Here is an 18469-nt window from a genome sequence, read left to right on the forward strand (position 1 = left end):
GCATCCTAGAGACTGGAGGCTGACGTTGGGGAAGGCACCCGAAGAGAGGGTCTGCATTACGGCCTACCCAGTAAAGAGCCCATGGGGAGATGTGTCCTGTGGATCTGGATGATTAAGTTAAAACCACGTGAGTAAATGTAAGCTAGACCCTTACCGTCCCAAGGGTAGCCAGTCCAGCCTTTGCTTTTTAGGCACAGTGCCAGTTGTTGCAAGGTGGCCCGAAGAAGAGTTTAGGCAGCCCATGAGGAGAGAACACGTTTTTCTGTACCTCTCATGATGAAATAAGCCATCAAGTTGATCATTCTCTTGGGAGAACAGTTGCCCTGCTCAACACAGTTCTGATTCGTTTTTCTTCCCCCTTTCTGTTTTCTGGCATTTTCTCTGGTCTCGAGCAAGCATTTCCTGCCTTTTCTGGTCCCTCTGTGGGTGTGCACTGGTGCTAGGAGGAGGAGGAAGAGTCCTGGCAGGGGCAGGAAATGGCTGCGTGTTGCTGACTTCGAGTGCTGAGGAGTTGGAGTCAGAAGGATTCACCATCACAGTGCAGGGGCCCTCTGGGCATAGATGGGAGGGTTAATGAGTGCCCGAGGCAGGTTCTCTTCAGACTCCATCGAAAGCAGTGCTTGGGACCGTTTCCCTTCCCTCCCTCCATGCTGACAGTTTACTGAGCCCATCTTGGACCTCTGAGGTGCATGCTTTGAGGTTCTTGGAGAAAATGAGTAAAGTCGGGTTTTTGAAGTAAGGCTTTTAGCAAGAAGTTAGAAGTTAGAGCTTACAGGAATCCTGTTGGGATTTCACTCTGTTCTGTGCAAATGGCACTTCTTCCAGAAGTGGGTGTTCGGGCTCAGATGGTAGAGAGTCTCACTGGTGCTCAGGGGGATGCATGTGGTAGCTTCTGGTCAGTGAAGCGTTGGAAGGCCTTGGAGGCATGTTCATGTGACCAGCAGTGTCATGGGCCACTGGGATGGGGACAAGGTTTTGTCTGGCCCTGTGCACAGAGCAGCCCTCAGACTGCCTGCTTGCTGGTTTCTCATTACAGGGCTTCTTCAAAGCCCTGTGAAATCTGAAATCAGTCAAAAGGCAAAGCTGCAAATGACAGCAGACTCACAGGCCTTGACAAGCTAGTCAGTTTCTTCAAGGATTGCAAGCATTTCTTTTGCATCCTCTTCCTCCCTTGCTTGAATTGTCTAGGCCAGTGGTCGTGAGCCTGTGGCATGAGCACCACAGCCAGCTGTTTGTGATTACTGAGAGCTCTAGAAGGTTCACCACCGGGTGCTATGGAGAACAGCTCAGGAAGAACTATTACGGCTGACATTTATTGATGTTTAATGTATGCCAGGCATTGTTCTGACCGCTTTAAGTATTTTGCCTTATTTAATCCTCAGAGTGGCCTGGGAGGTAAGCACAGTTAGTAGATCTATTTTGCAGATGAGGAAACATACAGAGCGGTTAAGTAAGTGCTCAGGTGCCAGAGAAACTTCCTTTGTGAGCACAGGGCCGTCACATAGCATGGCAGCAGGCAGCAGGATGCCTGAGGTGCGAGACCCTTGGAGATCGTCCTCTGTCTACAGCCTGAGTGGTCTCCATGGTGACTTTCCTCCTGTCATGGTGCTGCTAGGACCAGAAGGCCGCTGCCTTTGGTCTTCCTACCAACTGAACAAATGGCTTAGTGAGGATTCTCCTGGTCTGAGGTCTTTCCCTCGCCTCTGGCCCAGTAGGCCCTTATTATCAGCACATTAGAGGGCCGGGGCTGTTTTCTCATGGGAGGTGGTGGGGTTGAGCAGAGGCCAGAGGGCCATGCAGAGTTCAAGGTATCCAGGGAAACTTAAGGCATTTTTCCCTCGGTCCTTCCCAGCAGATGAGACTGGTTGGATTCTGGTTTCCCAGCTCTTTCTTGAGCTGCTGAGCTCAGGCTTCTCGACTGTAAGCAGTAGGCCCATCAGCTGGGAAGTGTACCAGCCTGAGAGGTGAGCAGGGTCCTAGACCTGGCCCTGCTTGAGGCTTGTCCTGAGACCCAGTGTGGCTGTGAATGTGCAGCCGGTGGGTGAGTGGCAGGGGGTGCTCTGTCTGGGGTGCCACTGGCATGGTCCTCTGTAGCACATGCCGTCCACTTCCTGCTGCGAACTCGGTCGGTAGCTGCCTAATTTAGGGATGTCCCCTCCACTCCCTGGGAGAGCCTCCCATTCTTCTCTAGCCTCTGGTGAACAAGACTTGTCACCCGGGACTGTCAGCTGGGCCCGGTCCTCAGCCTGAGGGGAGGCAGAAGAGAAGGTGGAGGCGCACAGTTCCCAGCCCTGACGTTCTGAGGCTGCTGCACCTCCGATGGCCTCAACTCTGAGATGTTTCTCGTCCCCTGTGGTCATTTCCCTGTCCTCGTCCTCTAGCTGCTCAGGTCAGCCTTGTGCATTCCAGAAATGAGCTGCTGCTTCAGGACTCCTAAGGAGGCAGAGACCTTTCCCATCTTTCCCATCCACAGAGATTTCCTGAACAGTGCTCTGTGACAGGCGTGGTGCTAGGTGCTGTGCAAATAAAGATAAATCAAATGGAACGACTGCCCTTAAGGAACTGTCCAATTTGGGTGATTTCCTTGGGCCCCATGACAGATGCACCAATGACATTTAGGGGACAGAAGACAAGATTCAAACTGGTTGGGCAGACAACTCAGAACTGCCATCAGCCTGAGGTACGGTCTGCCCCGGGGCTATGTCACATCATCTGACTGGATAGCACAGTGCTTGAGGCCCTGTCTTTGAGTCTGGTGGCTCAGGGCCTGTTAACTCTTGGAGACCCCTCCTGCATATGAAATCACATCTGCCAGGCAGGGCCAGAAAACTGTGGCATTTCCGGGACAGCTCTTACATGGACAGATCTGGGCTCTGTGCCGAAAACCAGAAAATGCTCTCTTACACTAATGCCGTCTGGGGCAGGTTGCCAGTATCTTCACCTGGGGTCATCGCCCCTCCCTGCTTCCCCAGTCATGGTGAGGGAGTGGGACTTAAATTCTCATCTGAGAGCTTAACTGCATACAGTCCAGCTGACATGGGAGGTGCGCTCGTGTGCCCTTAACCCTCGGTAGGTGTTCCCCAGCCATTGTTGACAGAGTTGGAGAATCAGTCACGCAGACCCCTCACCTGCTGCTGGCCACCATCCCACTGTTCTGGGGATGAGGACTCGGTCCCTTCATTGCTGATGGGGACCTGTGTCTGCCTCAGAGTGCTCTCTTGTCTACAAGGAGGAGATACTGTTTCCCATGTTTTCGGCAGTATGTTTTCGTGGTCTTTTCAGATTTGCTTCTTGTTGAAGGAAAGAGGAAAACCTTAACATTTCTGGAATATTTGCAAAACACTGTACTATGTCCTTAAATGTGTGTATTAATTATTCCTCATAGCAACTAGTACTACTTTCATCTTTTGGACAAAGGAACAGTTCAGAAAGGTTAACTAAGTGGTATCAGGCACATAACCTGAATCAGTGGATTTCTCCTTGGACCTCCCACCTTGTGGTTGATGCTTGCCTATCATGAGTCTGGTTTTGTGGACCATGGTATTGCACTCAGATCCTGACATCTCTGGATTAACGTGAATCAGTTTGGTGGGTGGATAGGTAGCTGTACTGATTTGTTCCCAGAGGCCTGGATGGATGAGCTTTGTTAGGGGCACTGTACCTGTCCTCCTGTATGAGGCTGACATGGGTGTGATCCGCACCCCCCGTGGTTTTCCTGGCAGTGGGGACAGGGTGTGTCAAGCTCCCTTTTCCCCAGGAGGGTGCAGTGGGGGAGACTCAGGCCCCAGAGGGAGGCTTGGACACATCAGGTCTGGAGCAGAGGTGCTTAGTAAGTGTGATGAGACACTTGTCACTGTTCAGCCCTGGCCAGATGTGACGGTATTGTGTGGTCTGTTTATTTGTTCATCACTGTGGCCAGCTGTGCATCACCCAGAGAAAGTTAGCCACCTCAGCTGTCTCTTTGTCTTCAAAGGGGCCCTAAGAAAAGACAGCAGTGTCTGATACTGCTCCAGGATAGTAATGCTCCACACGGTGTCTCAGGAAAACATTGTCCCCAGGGCCAGCCAGGCCTGTGCCCTTTTCTCTTTAAGCAGTGGCCTTATCAGAGGTCGAAACTTGTGTTCTAGATAGTAAAATGTAGTTCCTATCTCCCTACTGTCTTGTATGGTATAAGTAATATTGGCTACCAGTGAGTAGTTCTGTGTGCCAAGCCTGTGTGTGTGCGTGTGTGTGTGTGTGTGCATACAACTGAACAACTAATACATACCTACAATTTTACTCTCATTTACTCTCATTCCCCCACCCACAAGGTAGATATCATTGCCCCAGTCTGACAGATACGGTAACTAAAACTTAGAGAAATTAAACAGTTGACCCAGAGTCACACAGGTAGAGCCCATATTTTAACTCCTTAACACACGCCGCGTATGGGATTCCTGAGGTTATCAGGTGGGGGCATTAGTGGGCGGGCAGCGGGCTAAGCTGAGGGCCCTGGCTGAGGAGCAGGCAGAGGCTGGGCGGAGGTGGGGTGGATGCTGCGTGCTGGGAGCCCTGTCTCCCTCTGCTCATTCTCCCCCCTGCCCCTCCATGTCCTGCATCCCTTTCCCCTCTTGGCCCCTCTTGCTCTTATCCATGGCGATTCACAGGTGCTGCGGCCCCTGCCTAGCTTCTCCACCTCCTTCCTGTACCCCCTGTTTCTCTCACCGCCTTCCTTTCCCTTCTCTGCCTTGCCGTCTGTCCTCCAGCTCTGGCATCTGCCTGACTCCTGCTGCTGCCGCCCCCAGAGGGACCAGGCGTGATGGGGCAGAGGGCGGTTCTCTTGGGGGTGAGCGGCCCCTGGATGCTTCGGGGCGAGAGAAGATGGTGGGAGCTGCAGGGCGGCGGCCTGCGCCGCAGGAGGAGGCGGCAGGGTGGCTCCCTTCATCAGGGCCGCTGAGACGGTCTGCAGAGTCAGACCGGCCTGCTGGTCCTGGTGCTGAGGCTCCTGTCCTCCCCAGTCTTCTACGTGCTGACGCTGTGAGACCAACACCAGTTTCACTTTATACAGTTGATTTCCCTAAGGCCAAAATATGGACCTTCACACTTTTTTATTACAGGTTCTGGCCCAGGGTTCCAATCCAGAGCCTTCTGATTTCTGTGATCTGTCATAGTCACCATTCCTGTTGGCTTCTGAAAGGGTAGGAGGTGTAAGGAGGGCAGGCACTGCCCTGCTGACCTTGTAACTGTGGACCTGATCAAGCCAGATCAAGTCTCGATTAACCTGGTGCTTTTCACCTGAGCTGCTGTGGGCCCAAGGGGATGCTGGGTACTGCCCAGAGACGAGGCATTTCTGTTGTCACACTAAGGGTGGTGCTGCTGGCCTTTAGGTCAGGCAGAGGCAGGGATGCTGCTGCGCATCTGCAGTGCACAGGAAGGCAGAGATTGCTTGGCCACGATGTCGTTACGCTAAGGTCTCGAAACGGTGATGGCTGAGCCTGTACCGTGAGTGTAATGGTACCTGGCTCCATGGCATGGGAAGCTCAGTCAGGATGTGTAAAGGTACTTGATAAACTGTAAAGTGTTCTGTGGATGACTGAGGGTCTTCCCTTGATCCCTTATTAGAGAACTCTATGCCCGTGACTACAGCTGCTACTCACAAGTTAAAGAAGCTGTTAATAAAAAGGGCTGACTAGGATTAGATGCAGGAAGATGCTTTCTGGGGTGGTGATGGCGAACCTTTTAGAGACTGAGTGCCCAGACTGCATCCCAAACCTGCCTACTTACCGAAAAGCGGCAGCACTGTCCCTGTGTGCACCGTTTTCCAGTGATTGGCCCGTTTGGTGACTTGGCTCATGTGTTGAAAGGGTCTGAAGGGTGGTCCTTTATTAACAGCCTCCAGGGTACTGTTGTTCCAATAGTTTCGCAACTGTTCAACCACAATTAGGTGCACGTTTTACTTCTCTGTCTTACATGCAGCTTGATGAAACTTAAGCACATTTTCTCCAGTGTTCTTCCTGGATTTTGTAGTTTCATCAAAAGAAGAGTTAGCCTTGGTCTCTTGAGGGTTTTTCTTGGTGAAACATACAGACTTTCAGTGATTTCTACCTTTCCATGTAAGTGTTCACACATCACTTGTTATGTAATCTGCCCTGAGTTTGCCAGTCTGAAGCTTTTAGAATCCAGATTTACCTGTCTTTATCTTCTGTTCCTTCTCGATTGCTGCATGGTATCCCAATGGTTTCATAACTCATCATTGAATTATTTTATTGCTATTGTCGGTGAGACCTGATTGTGGCTAAGGCGGTTGGATAATTTGAATTTTCTTGAAAGCATTAGTGTTGGGCTTTTTGGGTAAATTTGAGTTGTCCAGCACAGGAGAGGAAGATACAAATCAATCTTTTATCTAACCTTTGATGTCAGCACTGACCCTTAACTCAAAAAGTTGGGCATGGGTCCTGTGAACATGGTGCTTTCTTAAAAATCATGCCATTTGTATGGATGAATTGATGTGGCAGCCAATTTAGATGCTCCCAACCTGTATGAGTCCATGCTCAGTTGCTATAACAAAGTACTTGAGACCTGGTGACTAATACAGTTAAGACAGTTTGGCTCACCCTTGTGTAAGCCGATGGTTCGGGCGCTGGGTGAGGGCCTTCTCCCTGAATCACAGCCAGGTGGAGGCCATCGGGTGGGAGCAAGAGCAAGCGGCTAGCTGTGTCTCCTCTTCTTAGAAAGCTGCTAACTCCATCACGGTGACCCCTCCTAACCTCGTCCAGACCCTAAGTAACTCCCAAAGGCCCCATCTCCAGACACCATGAACATTTGTTTCTAACACGAACTTGTTGAGGACACAGCCAACATATCTGAGTGAAACAGAATAGAAGATAGCAGAATGCACTGCACAAAGCAATGGTAAGTACTGTTTTGTGAAACTTTTCAGTTTCGTGTTCTGTACATGTGAGGAACATACTGGACATGCTGTAAATCAGACTGTTTACAATGGGGCCCCATAAAAATGTCAGGGGAGGGAATCAGTGATCAACACAGACCCACATGTAGGACATAGTTCTAAAATCTGGTGATTAATTCTAGAACAATGACCTAGTGTTCCCTGATCTCATGCTCCGCGTCCTTGGCAGTGTCCAGTGCAGGCCACCAGAAGAAGGCAGGGGATGAAGGGAGGTCTGACTCCAGAGGCCAGGGTGATCTTTGCTCGGGGTCTCGTGTGCTCTGCTCCTGGGGTCCTGCCCTCCTCAGTCCTGACAGGAGCTGTCGTCTGCTTCCCAGGCAGCCGCGCCCTGCGCACTGTGCTCACAGAGGTCAACTGCATGTGGCTCTTGTGAGGGCTCCACTTCTGGGGCTTCTAGGTCCCTGGAGGAGAGCCGTGCCCAAGCCAAGCTCACATGAATGCCTGCTCCCTGACCAGCTCATCTGCATCACCTCAAGCTCCAGGAAGCTCATCAGGGATCGGCTGAGAGACAGAAATCCCCAGGCCCAGAGGCAGGAAGCAGTGGATTCAGGGTTGAGATTTTGTCGTCTGCTGATGCTTGCTGTGGTGAGGAAAGGCGGACATGGAGACTCAGGAGGCTGTATTCATATTTGCAAAGATACTTGCACAAAGCATCGCTGTTGTATGGGGGACGTTTCCCTCCCCTCCCTTGCCCCTGCTTTCCCTCCCCTCCCCCTTCCCTCCCTTCCCTCTGGCATGCTTCTCCAACCTGAATAGGTTGGGGCATTAATAATTCACTTCTGAAGACCCAGCCCCTGGATGACCTGCTACTCCCAGCTCTTACACCCTTGAGAGTAAGCCGCTTGGGGATTTGGATTTGGTCTGACTTTCCCGTGCAGAAGTAAATGGCTCACGAATCGCCAGACCATGAGGCTCTGTGGAGCAGGACGTGGGCATTGGGGCTCGGATTCACCCCTAGCTGCTTTGTGAGCAGGCTGAGAACCAGAAGTGGTTTGTGCCTAAGATACCCAGCGCCTTAGATCAGGAGGGCTCTCTTTAGAAGCTTATCCCCTGCAAATGATTTCTACTTTATTGTCTGTATAAGGAGGCTTTGGAACTTATGTTTATGGAATCTCTTCCTGCCATTTCATGTGACTTGGGTCATAGTGGCTGGGATGATGCTCTTTTACCCAAATGGAAAATTAGACTGGGCTGGGCTGGGGCCTATGGAAAACTTGGTCAAGTGGAGAAGCCAGGAAAGCAGGACTAAACACACACACAAAAGTCACTCTGGGAGGCAGCTTGGTATAATGAAGAGTGTGGACTTCGAGTCATATGACTTAGGGTTGAATCCTAGCTCTGCTCCTTGGGCATGTTGCTGAATTCTTCCATTTTCTCATAACTCTTGAACACTAGAGGGTTTTGAAGGCTCAATGAAAAGACACAGCATGGTGCACACATGAGGCCCTCAGTAAACTGATTTCCTCCCAGGCAGGCCTGGCCCTCGCCTCTCCCATTGAAAGCCTTATGACTTGGGTTTGGAAAGAGAGTACAAGAAACTAACCTTATGAACATGATCGAAGCTCATTCGAGGAAGAAACTATGCATCTTTACCTCCAAAGAGAGGGGAACAGTTTTTAATTGTGGCAAAGCATGCATAACATAAAATTCAACATTTTAATCATTTTAGGCATGTAGTTCAGTGGATTAAATACATTTCATGCAACTATCAACACCATCATCTCCAGAATTCATCTAACCTTGCAGAATTGGATCTCTGGCGGCAGTGGGGGAGGCTGGCTCCGGGCCAGAGCACTTGACTGATGAATGTGGGGCCCTGGGTTCCATCCACAGACAAAACAGCAAAACTACCTTTAAATAGTAACTCCCCATTCCTCCCTTCCCCAGTCTCCGACAGCCGCCGTTCTACTTCCTATCTCCGTGAATTTGGCTGCGCTAGGCTCCTTCCGCCAGTGGAATCACAGTCCTTGTGCTTTAGTGCCGACTTATTCCACCTGGCACAGTGTCTTCAATGTTGGGCCATGTTGTAGCGTGGTTCAGGATGTCCTTCCTTTTTAAGAAGGCTGAGTCACACCCCCTTGTTTGTATATACATTTTGTTCATCTGCTCATCCATCAGGGGATGCGGGGTTGGTTTCACCTTCGAGCTGCTTTAAGAAGCTGCTTTTGATGTGTCAAGATGAAGGCCTGATAGCCAGGCCTCCCTGGTGAAGAGGCTGAATAGATGCTCTGTGCTCTGAGCGAGGGCAGGAGTTGTGTGTGAGTGTGTCCGAGTGTCTGCCTGTCTTTCTCGGCTGACGTAAATAGTAGGAGTGTAAAAAGCCCTGCTCTGTGTCTGAGGAAGTGCTCCCTGCCCACCAGGCCTGTCAGAGACTCTTGAGGAAAGGTAAACAGGAGGCCAGTGCTTGACGCAGGTCAGGACACGTGGCCTCTCCTCACTCAGCCTCCTGCCTGGAGGACCTGTTGACTGACGGCAGGGAGCTGCCCTGCTGTGGGGGTGGACTGGTGTGCCGGCCTGGCAGCCCTGGGCCGGGGCTGACCTGGAACCCCCTGGTTGTGTGACTCTGGCTAAGTTGCCTTCGCTTTGTCTGTCTCAGGCTTTGCAGGTAAGAGGCCTGGGTGCATATTCAGTGCAGCATGTCAGATGTGTCGCCCGACAGAGAGTTTAGGGCGTATGTTCAGAAACTCGTGTTCCCCTTTCTTCCTTCACCCCCAGACAGTGCAGAGTGCACTGTGCCAGGGCCGACACCCAGGCCTGCCTTGTGTTCACTGAGTTTATCCTGCACAGCGCTAGGAAAAGCGAGGACTGCTCGGTATCGGGACTTTCCGAACGTGTTCCGAGCCCACGCAGCCCCAGTGGAGTAAAGTGCAGAGCATCCTAAGGGTGGGAGCGGGAACATTTGAAAAGAATCTTACTTGTTTGGATTGACTTGTTTGAAAAACAAAAACCTCACACTGGCCTTGTTACTTTTTTGGTCATTCATTGTCTCTTGTGTGTGCATAAAGTGCTTTTAAGAGATTATTGGTTGGGACTTTAAAAATAGGCCAGTTGTCAGATGCTTGGCAAGACATCCTAGTGGCTTTAGGAATTGTTGTGAAGCTCAGCGTCTCTCCTTGGAGAGAGCTTTTCGATCAGTGACTGCTGAATGCCCTGAGGCGGTCACAGAATGAACTCGGCCCAGAGGGTGTGGGGTGGACAGGTCAGCAGAGCGGGAGAACTTGGATGTGGGAGGAGGATGGAGTGGTTGTGGATGGGATCAAAGAGATACTCGAGTTGTCTCTCTGGACCCCACCCAGACCCTGTGTGCGTCTGTCCCTCTTTGGTCTAACAATGTCTGGGGGGGGGGGACAGGGAAGGAAAGGGGGAGAGAGAGAGGGAGAGAGAGGGAGGGAAAGGGGGAGGGGGAGAGGGGGAGAGGGAGGGAGAGGGGGAGAGAGGGAGGGAGAGAGAGGGAGGGAGAGGGAGGGAGAGAGAGGGAGAGAGGGGGGGGGAGGGAGAGAGGGAGGGAGAGAGAGGGGGAGAGAGAGCGCTGGCATTGTCGGTGGGGCTGCAAAGGCAGGTGGAAGGTGAGGCAGAGCATGTGCCCAGCACCAGAGCTCCCCTCGGCCTCAGCCGGCAGCCCCAGCACGCCTGACATCACCGAGGCCTGAGCCCTGGGCTGTCCCCAGGAGCCTCTGATGGGGATGGGCCTGGTTGGCAGGGACAGCGCCTGTCTGTCCTGAGCTGCGGTGGTGAAGGGGCCTCCTCCCGGCTCACACTGTCTCCCAGTGCCAGATGCACCAGAGTGGGGTGACCTCTGTGTGGCTTACATGGGACCCCAAACAGATGGACAGTCCCAGAGGGCCCGTGCTGGTACTAGACAGCTCGAGGAGCAGCTCCAGGGCTTGTCCAGTTGTCTGAATTTCCAGTGGCAGCGTGCTCTGTCACCTCTCGGCCTGAAGTTAACAGGGGTGCTGTGCCTTTCTGGGATGCTCAAGAGCTGTAGGGACAACCAAAAGTTGCAGTAGCGTCACCAGCTTGGTTTGTCATTTCAGAGGGACTCGGCCCTCTCAGAAATATGAAGCCCATTTCGCTTTTTGGTTTGGGCTTGGGCCTGTGATGTGGTATAGACATCGGCTATTTTCCCTACAGAAAGTTTAGAATCATTGAGGGCTTCTTGCAGTTTCTTATTAAAAACAGGGGAAATTAAAAGCTGATCATAGCAGTCTGTCATCTAAGTACTCCGGAGGCTGAGGCAGGAGGATTGCCAAAAGTTCGAGGCCAGCCTGAGCTACCCAGTGAATTCAAGGCCAGCCTGAATTACATAGCGAGACCCAGTGTCAAAAGTGGGAGGGCAACTTATAGATAACAATAATTACTCTATGTTTCAAAAAACTAGAAGAAATGATTGTAAGTGCTTTTCCCATATAGAAGTGATACGTTTGAGAAAATGGATATGTTTAGTCTGAATGAAACATTACATGATGTAGAGAGCTATCAAAGCATCACATGGGACACATTAATGTTTTATATACCAGTTAAAAATAAATTGTATTTAAAAAAACCACAGACACCCTTTCTGTGAATGCCATGGTGCTATGTGCACCATGAAGCAAACAGTAAATGCATATGTGCGAAAAACTTACAATAAGGGAAGAAGTTGCTCCAGAGAAGAGCAAGCCTGTGTGGGAGCAGAGCGGGGCTGAGCTCCCCCCGGAGGAGTCGCAGGGCTTGAGCAGAGGCCACACCTAGGGCCCTGGGAGCCTGTGATTATAGTGTCCTTCAGGTTGGAGAGAGAGCAGCCACCCTGGAGCTGCCGCACTGGGATTTCAGGGGCCTCCTCGTGCCCTTGCTTCACGTTGATAAATCAGGGCCGACTTGCCTTCGAGGTTCACACGCATCCTTTCTAGCAGGTGGCACCATGATCTCGCAGGACGTCGTGGAAGGCAGAGCCGAGCCAGGCTGGACCTGAGGTGGGGGCCAGAAACAAGGGATCTGAATTTGACCTGGGGCCCTGGCAGGCGCCAGATGAGCCTCTAGCCTCTCCTGCCCCCTCGTCAGCCCCCTTTGGTAGCACAGTGTGGGTAGGTTTTGTTTTCATCTGAGGTTGGGAGCCGTAGATCCTGACGCTGAAAGCATTCTGTTCAAGGGTGATTTCCGGCTCCGCTTCCCATGGTCTGAGCATTTGGCAACATTCAGCCCTCACTGTTTCTGCTTTCTCCTCCTGACCAGTTTACTTTGCTCCATGCTGAATGTATTTTAGCCCAAGTGTAAATGACACTATAGGAAGATTCCTTTTTGTCCCCCGTCTACAAATATACTACAACCCGGGAGACAGATGATTTGCACCATGCTGGGGAGCCCAGGGGTCAGCCCAAGGTCACATCCCTCCCTGGAGGGTTCAGACTGTGGCACCCTGGCCTGAGGCCAGCTGCTCGGGGCTTTGCTTGTCCAGGATTCTGGGCAGTAGCCTTCCCTCCCCTGCCTGGCTTTGGTCCCACTGAACTTGCTCCATCCCTCCCATCCCCAGCTCAGCCAGCACCATGGCAACTGCACACACCATCCTATAAGACCGAGGGCCTTACCAAACGCTCCAAGGAGCTGACTGCAGCGAAGAACACCCGGGAAGGAACACACCGGACAAGTTGTAAAGTAAAACAGACCTTTATTAGTCTGGCCAGACGGCACTCCCAAAGCAAAATAGCTTAGAGAGGCAACTGGCTCAGAGTCCGAGGCTGTTCTTATAGGGGGTTGAGGGGGAAGTTAACATATAGAGTTAAAGAAAAGGGGACAAAGGTTAGTGGTTGACTGTCACGTATTGATGGTCAGCAGACATTTGCAGCTTGTTTTATAGATTGTGGTGTCTGGAACATCAGTTCTGGGCAAACAAGGAGTTGAGTAGTTTACTTTGGGACTTTAGGTCTGTTACAGATTTTTATCTAGTGTCCCAAAACTAACAAGCATCTTTATCCATTAACTCACATTTAATCACAATGGGGCTGGAGAAGAGGAACAAAGGTTATGCAGTCCCACAATCCTGCCTCCAGGAAGGGTGGACATACGCCCAGACTCTTCTGGGGTCTCTGTTTGACACTGTGCACAGCTACGCCTTGTATTTCATGAAGGAATCCTAGGTGGACAGGAGACATGGCCAGAGTACCCTTCTGGTTCTGAGTAGCTATGTGGCAGCTGGCTGCTTCTTTGAGGAGGCTTTTGTCGCATGGGTCTGTGTGGGGATTGGGGGTGTGTCTCGCCCTGGCTAGAGGAGGGCAGGGCCCAGCATAGGACTTTGGGTTTTTCCCACTGAACTGAAGGGGCTTGAGTGGTCGGATCCTTTTGAATTTCCCATGTTTCCCCAAAGGCCAAGGCGGGTTCCCAGCCCTGAGCTTGTCACTTATCACTGTGAAATGCTTGAGAGGACTTGAATCTGGGCTGGTATGTCTGTGGGCTTCAGGGAGTTTTTCCACGTTCTTTTGAGACTAATCATGACCTTCTTTTTGCTTAACACCAGCTATGCCCAGAAATGAAATTAGGCCCACTCGGTAGCTAAGGAATTGGGGACATTCTTTGGCCAGCCAGGTCCTGTTGATTCAAGAGCAGATGTTTCTATGGCCTGCCCCCTGCCACCCTGCCACCCACGTCCAGCACCCCATTGTGGCAGACAGAACCGGTTTGGAAGCCTGCTGGCCTACATGACTTTCCCTTGGCCTCCTCAAGTCCCTGGTAAGGCGTGTGTGTGCACGTGTGTCTGGGTGGGGTGGGGTTGCCTTTCTGCCATGCTGGATGGCCACCCACTTTCCTGTGGGGACTTGCCTTGCTCCACTGGGGTTGGTTTCTATAACAACATCTCGTAGTGGTCACTTTACCCTCGCCTGCTCTCCCCTAGTTTTGCCATCACCAGTTCCTTTGTTGTCCCCCTTCCTACTGCTACTTGGCAGCTCCCTGCAGAGCTCAGCAGCAAATGGCTTTGTGCCCCCAGCTTCACGACCACAAGGTAGAATTTTCTTTTCTTGTACATATTTAACATCCCTAACCCAAAAATCCCAAACCCAAAACTTTCTGAGTGCCAGCATGCGGGTCACAAGTGGAAAATCCCATACCTGACCTCCTTGGCATTCAAAACACAGGCAGACTAAAAATACTGTATAAAATTACCTTAGGCTGTATGGATGCGGTATATATGAACAAACATGAGTTTCATCTTTAGTCTTGGGTTCCAGACTCTGAAATCCAAAACATTCTGTCCCCAGTATTTTGGTTGAAGGATACTTAACCTGTACATAGTGTCTTCAGGCTCCTAATTAGTTAACTTGTGTGTTCACTCCATAAACACTGAACTAAACACCTGGTACGTGCTAGGCATTCCAGCCGAGCCAGCCTTGCTGCCTGCCCTTGGGGAGCTGGAGGTGTCACTGGTCACAGAGATGCAGTCAGATCACTGAGCCGCGGAGGCTCAGGCGGTGCGGGGAGGCCTTTGCCCTGAGCTTGCTGGGAGCCCTGAGGCTGGGGGGCTCTGGGGGACTCCGGCGAAGAGGGGACGGTCGGCCTGGTCCTCACTGCCAAGTTGGACTGCAGTGGCTAGACATGGAGGGAAACACATTCCCAGTTGACAGATCTGTGTGGGCCATGGCCAGGAGACCCCAGAGAACGCGGCAGGACCAGGAAACCGTGAGTGAGCCGGTGCCACCGGACTTGACAGGGGTGGGGCCGCACGACGCTGAACATGGAGCTCAGCACGAGCCAGAGTTTGAAGGGAGACACTGCAGGGCAGTCAGTGTCGCTGATGCCAAGGAGACAGACATCAGCGTGCCCAGTCTCAGGGAGGCGATGCTGATGCAGGGGCTTCTCGAGCCCCGTCTCAGAGGGCCGTTTCCTTCCTGGTGCCAAGAAGCTTGCTTCCTTCCTTGGTTTCATGTCTGCCCAGGCCTTTGAAGGGAAGAGGGAGTGGGCCACAGTGGTATGCACCTGTAGACCATGCTGCTTGGTAGGCTGAGGCAGGAGAGGAGGGTCATTTTAGCTAGGAGTTGGAGCCCAGCTTGGAAACATAGCAAGACCCTGCCTTTTATTAAAAATTAAAATTTAAAAAAGTAGGAAAAGAAGCCAATAGGTTTCCTGCCTGGGGTCCTCACGGAGGACCTGCAGCCGGCCGGTCCTAAGGTCAGTGTCCTCCTACCCAGAGAACGCTGGCCCCTGAACAGTGAGGGGAAGGCAGCGTTCTGGGACCAGTGGGCAGCACACTGTCCCTGCCGTTCTGGACGCTGGCCCCACCTCTGTGCTCCAGACAAGAGAGGCCCTCCTTGGTTGGGCTGTCTTTCCTGTAAGCTAGAGGTGAGTGCCTGCCTATGTGTGGCCCCTCCAGGAAGAACAAATGAAGTGAAGCCTGAGAATATCATTTTCGGAGGAGCAGGCCTGAGGCCCTTACATGCATTCACCTCCCAAAGGCTTAGTCACCAGTACCCTCTGTGCAGGCTCCTGGGCCAGCAGGCTGCTGGTCCCTTCCTTCTGGGAGCCTGTGCCAGGCAGGCCAGCTGGTGGCCTTCGGGGAACAGAGGAGCAGGTGCTGCTCCTCTCTGAGTCCTTCAGGGCTGGTTCCACATTTGCTGCCACGTCCCATTCTGGTAATACTGGTGTGGTGTCCACGCCTTTCTCTTGGTTTTTCCTGATGGCTTCAGCATCCAGTGCTTGATCAGAAGGGTGACACAGAATTCTCATTCTCTGTCTCAGAAAACGGAGCCCTGTTGGGACCATTTTTCTCCTTTTCCAAGTTCACTTACTCTTTGGATCAGAAATTTCCCTGCCACCCAGAAAGCCAGATGGTTTGTCAGTATGGGCATGTTCTGGGAATCTGCAGGGTATCTGTGCCTCCTTTGACTGGAATTTAACATTGCCCTTTTTGGACCAGCAGTGAACAAACTCTCTTTGCGAAATGCCTTGGTTTACCTTTGTTTACTCTTTAAAACAGAAGTTTTGGTACAATGCAAGCATGTTCTGCGGCACAGGTGTTCAGAGATGCTGCTGATTGGCTCTTGGTCCTCCTTCACCCTGTCCTTGGCCAGGTGGCTGTGTCCTGGCCTCAGATGAGCAAGGGGAAAGGCACCGAAAAGAGGGAGAGATGTGTTTCCCAAACTAAGCTTCAGAAGTGAGACTAACCAGGGGCACTGTGAGCCCAGCTAGAGCTTAGATTAGTCCCATGTCGACCACCCAGCACGCAGCAGAGCCTTTGAAATGGGCTGGGGCAAGGGGCCATGCTATGGAGGAGCGCAGTGAGTTCAAGTCCTGGTTCTGCCTTTTGAGCTCTGCGACCTGGAGGGAGTCGTGGGGTCTGCCTGAGCTTCTGTTTTCTGTTGCTTTCTTGTTCTGTTTCTTATTGGAGTGATCTTAATCTCTGCCATTGCCTGCCTCACAGGGCTGTTTTGAGCATCACAAGAAATAATGCAAGTAAAGAGCCCCATCAAATGTACAGATGTTAAAGGGAGAGGAGAAACAGGAAAGCGATCCTGTTGTAGCAGTTCTTTGATGGCTGCACAGACATGCGTGGGAGCTGAGATGGTTCAGGGCTGAGATTCTTTCCCCCAGCCCTCTGCCTTGAGACCCCTGGCACAGATCCCTAAGGTCTGTCTCTTCCACCGGAGTCCACACATTCATGTAAATCAGGTGGCAGGTTGCAGTGCTGGCTGCCATCTGGGTCCTGCTTCCCACAGGAGTGTCACAGTCAAGGAGGAGGGAGAAGGTAGGTGTAAGGGCTTAGCAGACAGACCTGGCGTGGGACGGCACAATCCAGTGTGACTGCACCCACTTGGGGAGCAGAACTGTGGCCTCTCCCTCTACACACACAGCACCTTCTGGGGCCAGACTCCCAGGACCAAAGGCTGGAGGTGTCCTGGATGCCAGAGCTGGTGCCCTGCCTGCCTCACCACACACTTTGTTTCCTTCCGAATCCATTGCTCTTCTGCAGGGAAGTAGGAATCTTCCTCACTACAAGGGTCCCCTCTGAAGGGGACTCTCACTCAGTACACGGCATCTTTTTTCATATCAAACACAAGTTAATCCTGGGGCATTTTGTAGTTGCAGGCATCATTAACTGAGGACCTCATGCATGCCAGAAAACATCCCAATGTAGCTAATTCTAACAGCAGCCCATGAGAGAAGCATTCTTAGGCCCAGTGTGCAGATGAGGCAACAGGCTCAGGACGAGTAAGTGGCTTGGCCTAGGTCACACAGCCAGCAAAGTGCTAGAGAGCTAGGGTGCAAATGTCCACTTGCTTGGCTCCAGAGGTGTGCTCTGCCTCGCCACCTCACCTGTCACTGCCAACACATACAAGTCCCTTTGGGTGTTCTCTGTTCCAAAGAACCACCGTGGCTTGCTGAATATTAACTTGCATTTCCCTAGCTCTTTTGGGCCAGTTTGACCAAACACCAGCCCCCCGGTAGTTCTCCACTGGCTACCTCTGAGAAACAGGAGGGAGCTTCCGAAAATCCTATGCCAGGCTGCACTCTGAGCTGTTTAAGTCTGCATCTCCAGGAGTGGGATGCAGGCAACAGCGGCTGACATTCATGCCCTGCCATCTGGCCTGGTGGTGGTGCTGCTTTCACTGATGGAGATGCAAGCTGCCTGGATCCTTGGAGAGGACGAGACACTTCATAGGCAGCTTTGTGGGTGGCCTGCTTCCATTGCTGCTACACTGTTTCCAGGTAACTCTGAAGCAGACTTTTCGCCTAATGGCATTGGATCTCCAGCTTGACATTGGGGAGACAGGTGCTGGAATACAGGCATTTGTTTTGCACAGGAAGGTCGAGTTATTACCTGGAGAGCTGGAAATTGTGTTCTGCAGGGTTGCTGAAAAGATGGCCAGCTGTTAGACCTGTATTTGGTCACTTTTTCAGTGCCCAGACTGAGGCATTTAAATGTGCAGATGGGGAAGTATAAAGCCCAGCTCCGAATCTGCACAATGCAAAAATATGAAAATTGGATTTTAAAATAAAAGATTAATTTTGGAGTTGAATCTTTTACCGTGATGTAGGTGTTTTCCTGTGTGGCCCAGGCAATTGTGGGAAAATAGCTTGACATCTGGCAGGCCTGGGGTGGCTCTGGGCTCTGGATTTATTAACTTTTCAACCCTTTCTGAGACTGCCTTTTAGGGAGGCTGTGAATGGACACAGACTCTCTTTATCTCACACACACACACACACACGCACACACACACGCGCACACACACGATTCTTTTCCTTGCCTGCTCTGTGGCATTGGGAAGACAGAGCTGCCTGCAGTAGCCAACTTGCTGCTCAACCCGGAGGTGTCAGGACCCTGGCCAGACGAAAGGAGCCCTCTAGTCCAGGTTCTCCCTGGAACCGGCACAGTACCTGTGGACCGGGAAGCCTTTCTCTGACTCTGGGTTTGCCCTGGCAGTGAGGGTCAGAAGGTGGCTCATTTTCTGAGCAGGGCGCTCATCTGAATTACTTATTATTCATGAGTGGCAGGAATAATTTTTGCTGAGTGGGGGTTTTAGGGCAGAGCATCTCCAGGTGTTGGCAGCTGCAGGG

At 51.8% G+C, this 18469-nt stretch overlaps 1 protein-coding gene across 1 annotated transcript in view; it reads left to right on the top strand.

Moving 5' to 3' along the window:
- Itpkb (inositol-trisphosphate 3-kinase B) overlaps nucleotides 1–18469 on the top strand; it is an 83624-nt gene that overhangs the window by 29231 nt on the left and 35924 nt on the right. The window lies entirely within an intron of this gene.

This window comes from Heterocephalus glaber, unplaced genomic scaffold, assembly GCF_053883595.1.
Source record: "Heterocephalus glaber isolate CG9 unplaced genomic scaffold, H.glaber_assembly_v1.0 deba00001600, whole genome shotgun sequence".
In the NCBI taxonomy this organism is placed as follows: domain Eukaryota; kingdom Metazoa; phylum Chordata; class Mammalia; order Rodentia; family Bathyergidae; genus Heterocephalus; species Heterocephalus glaber.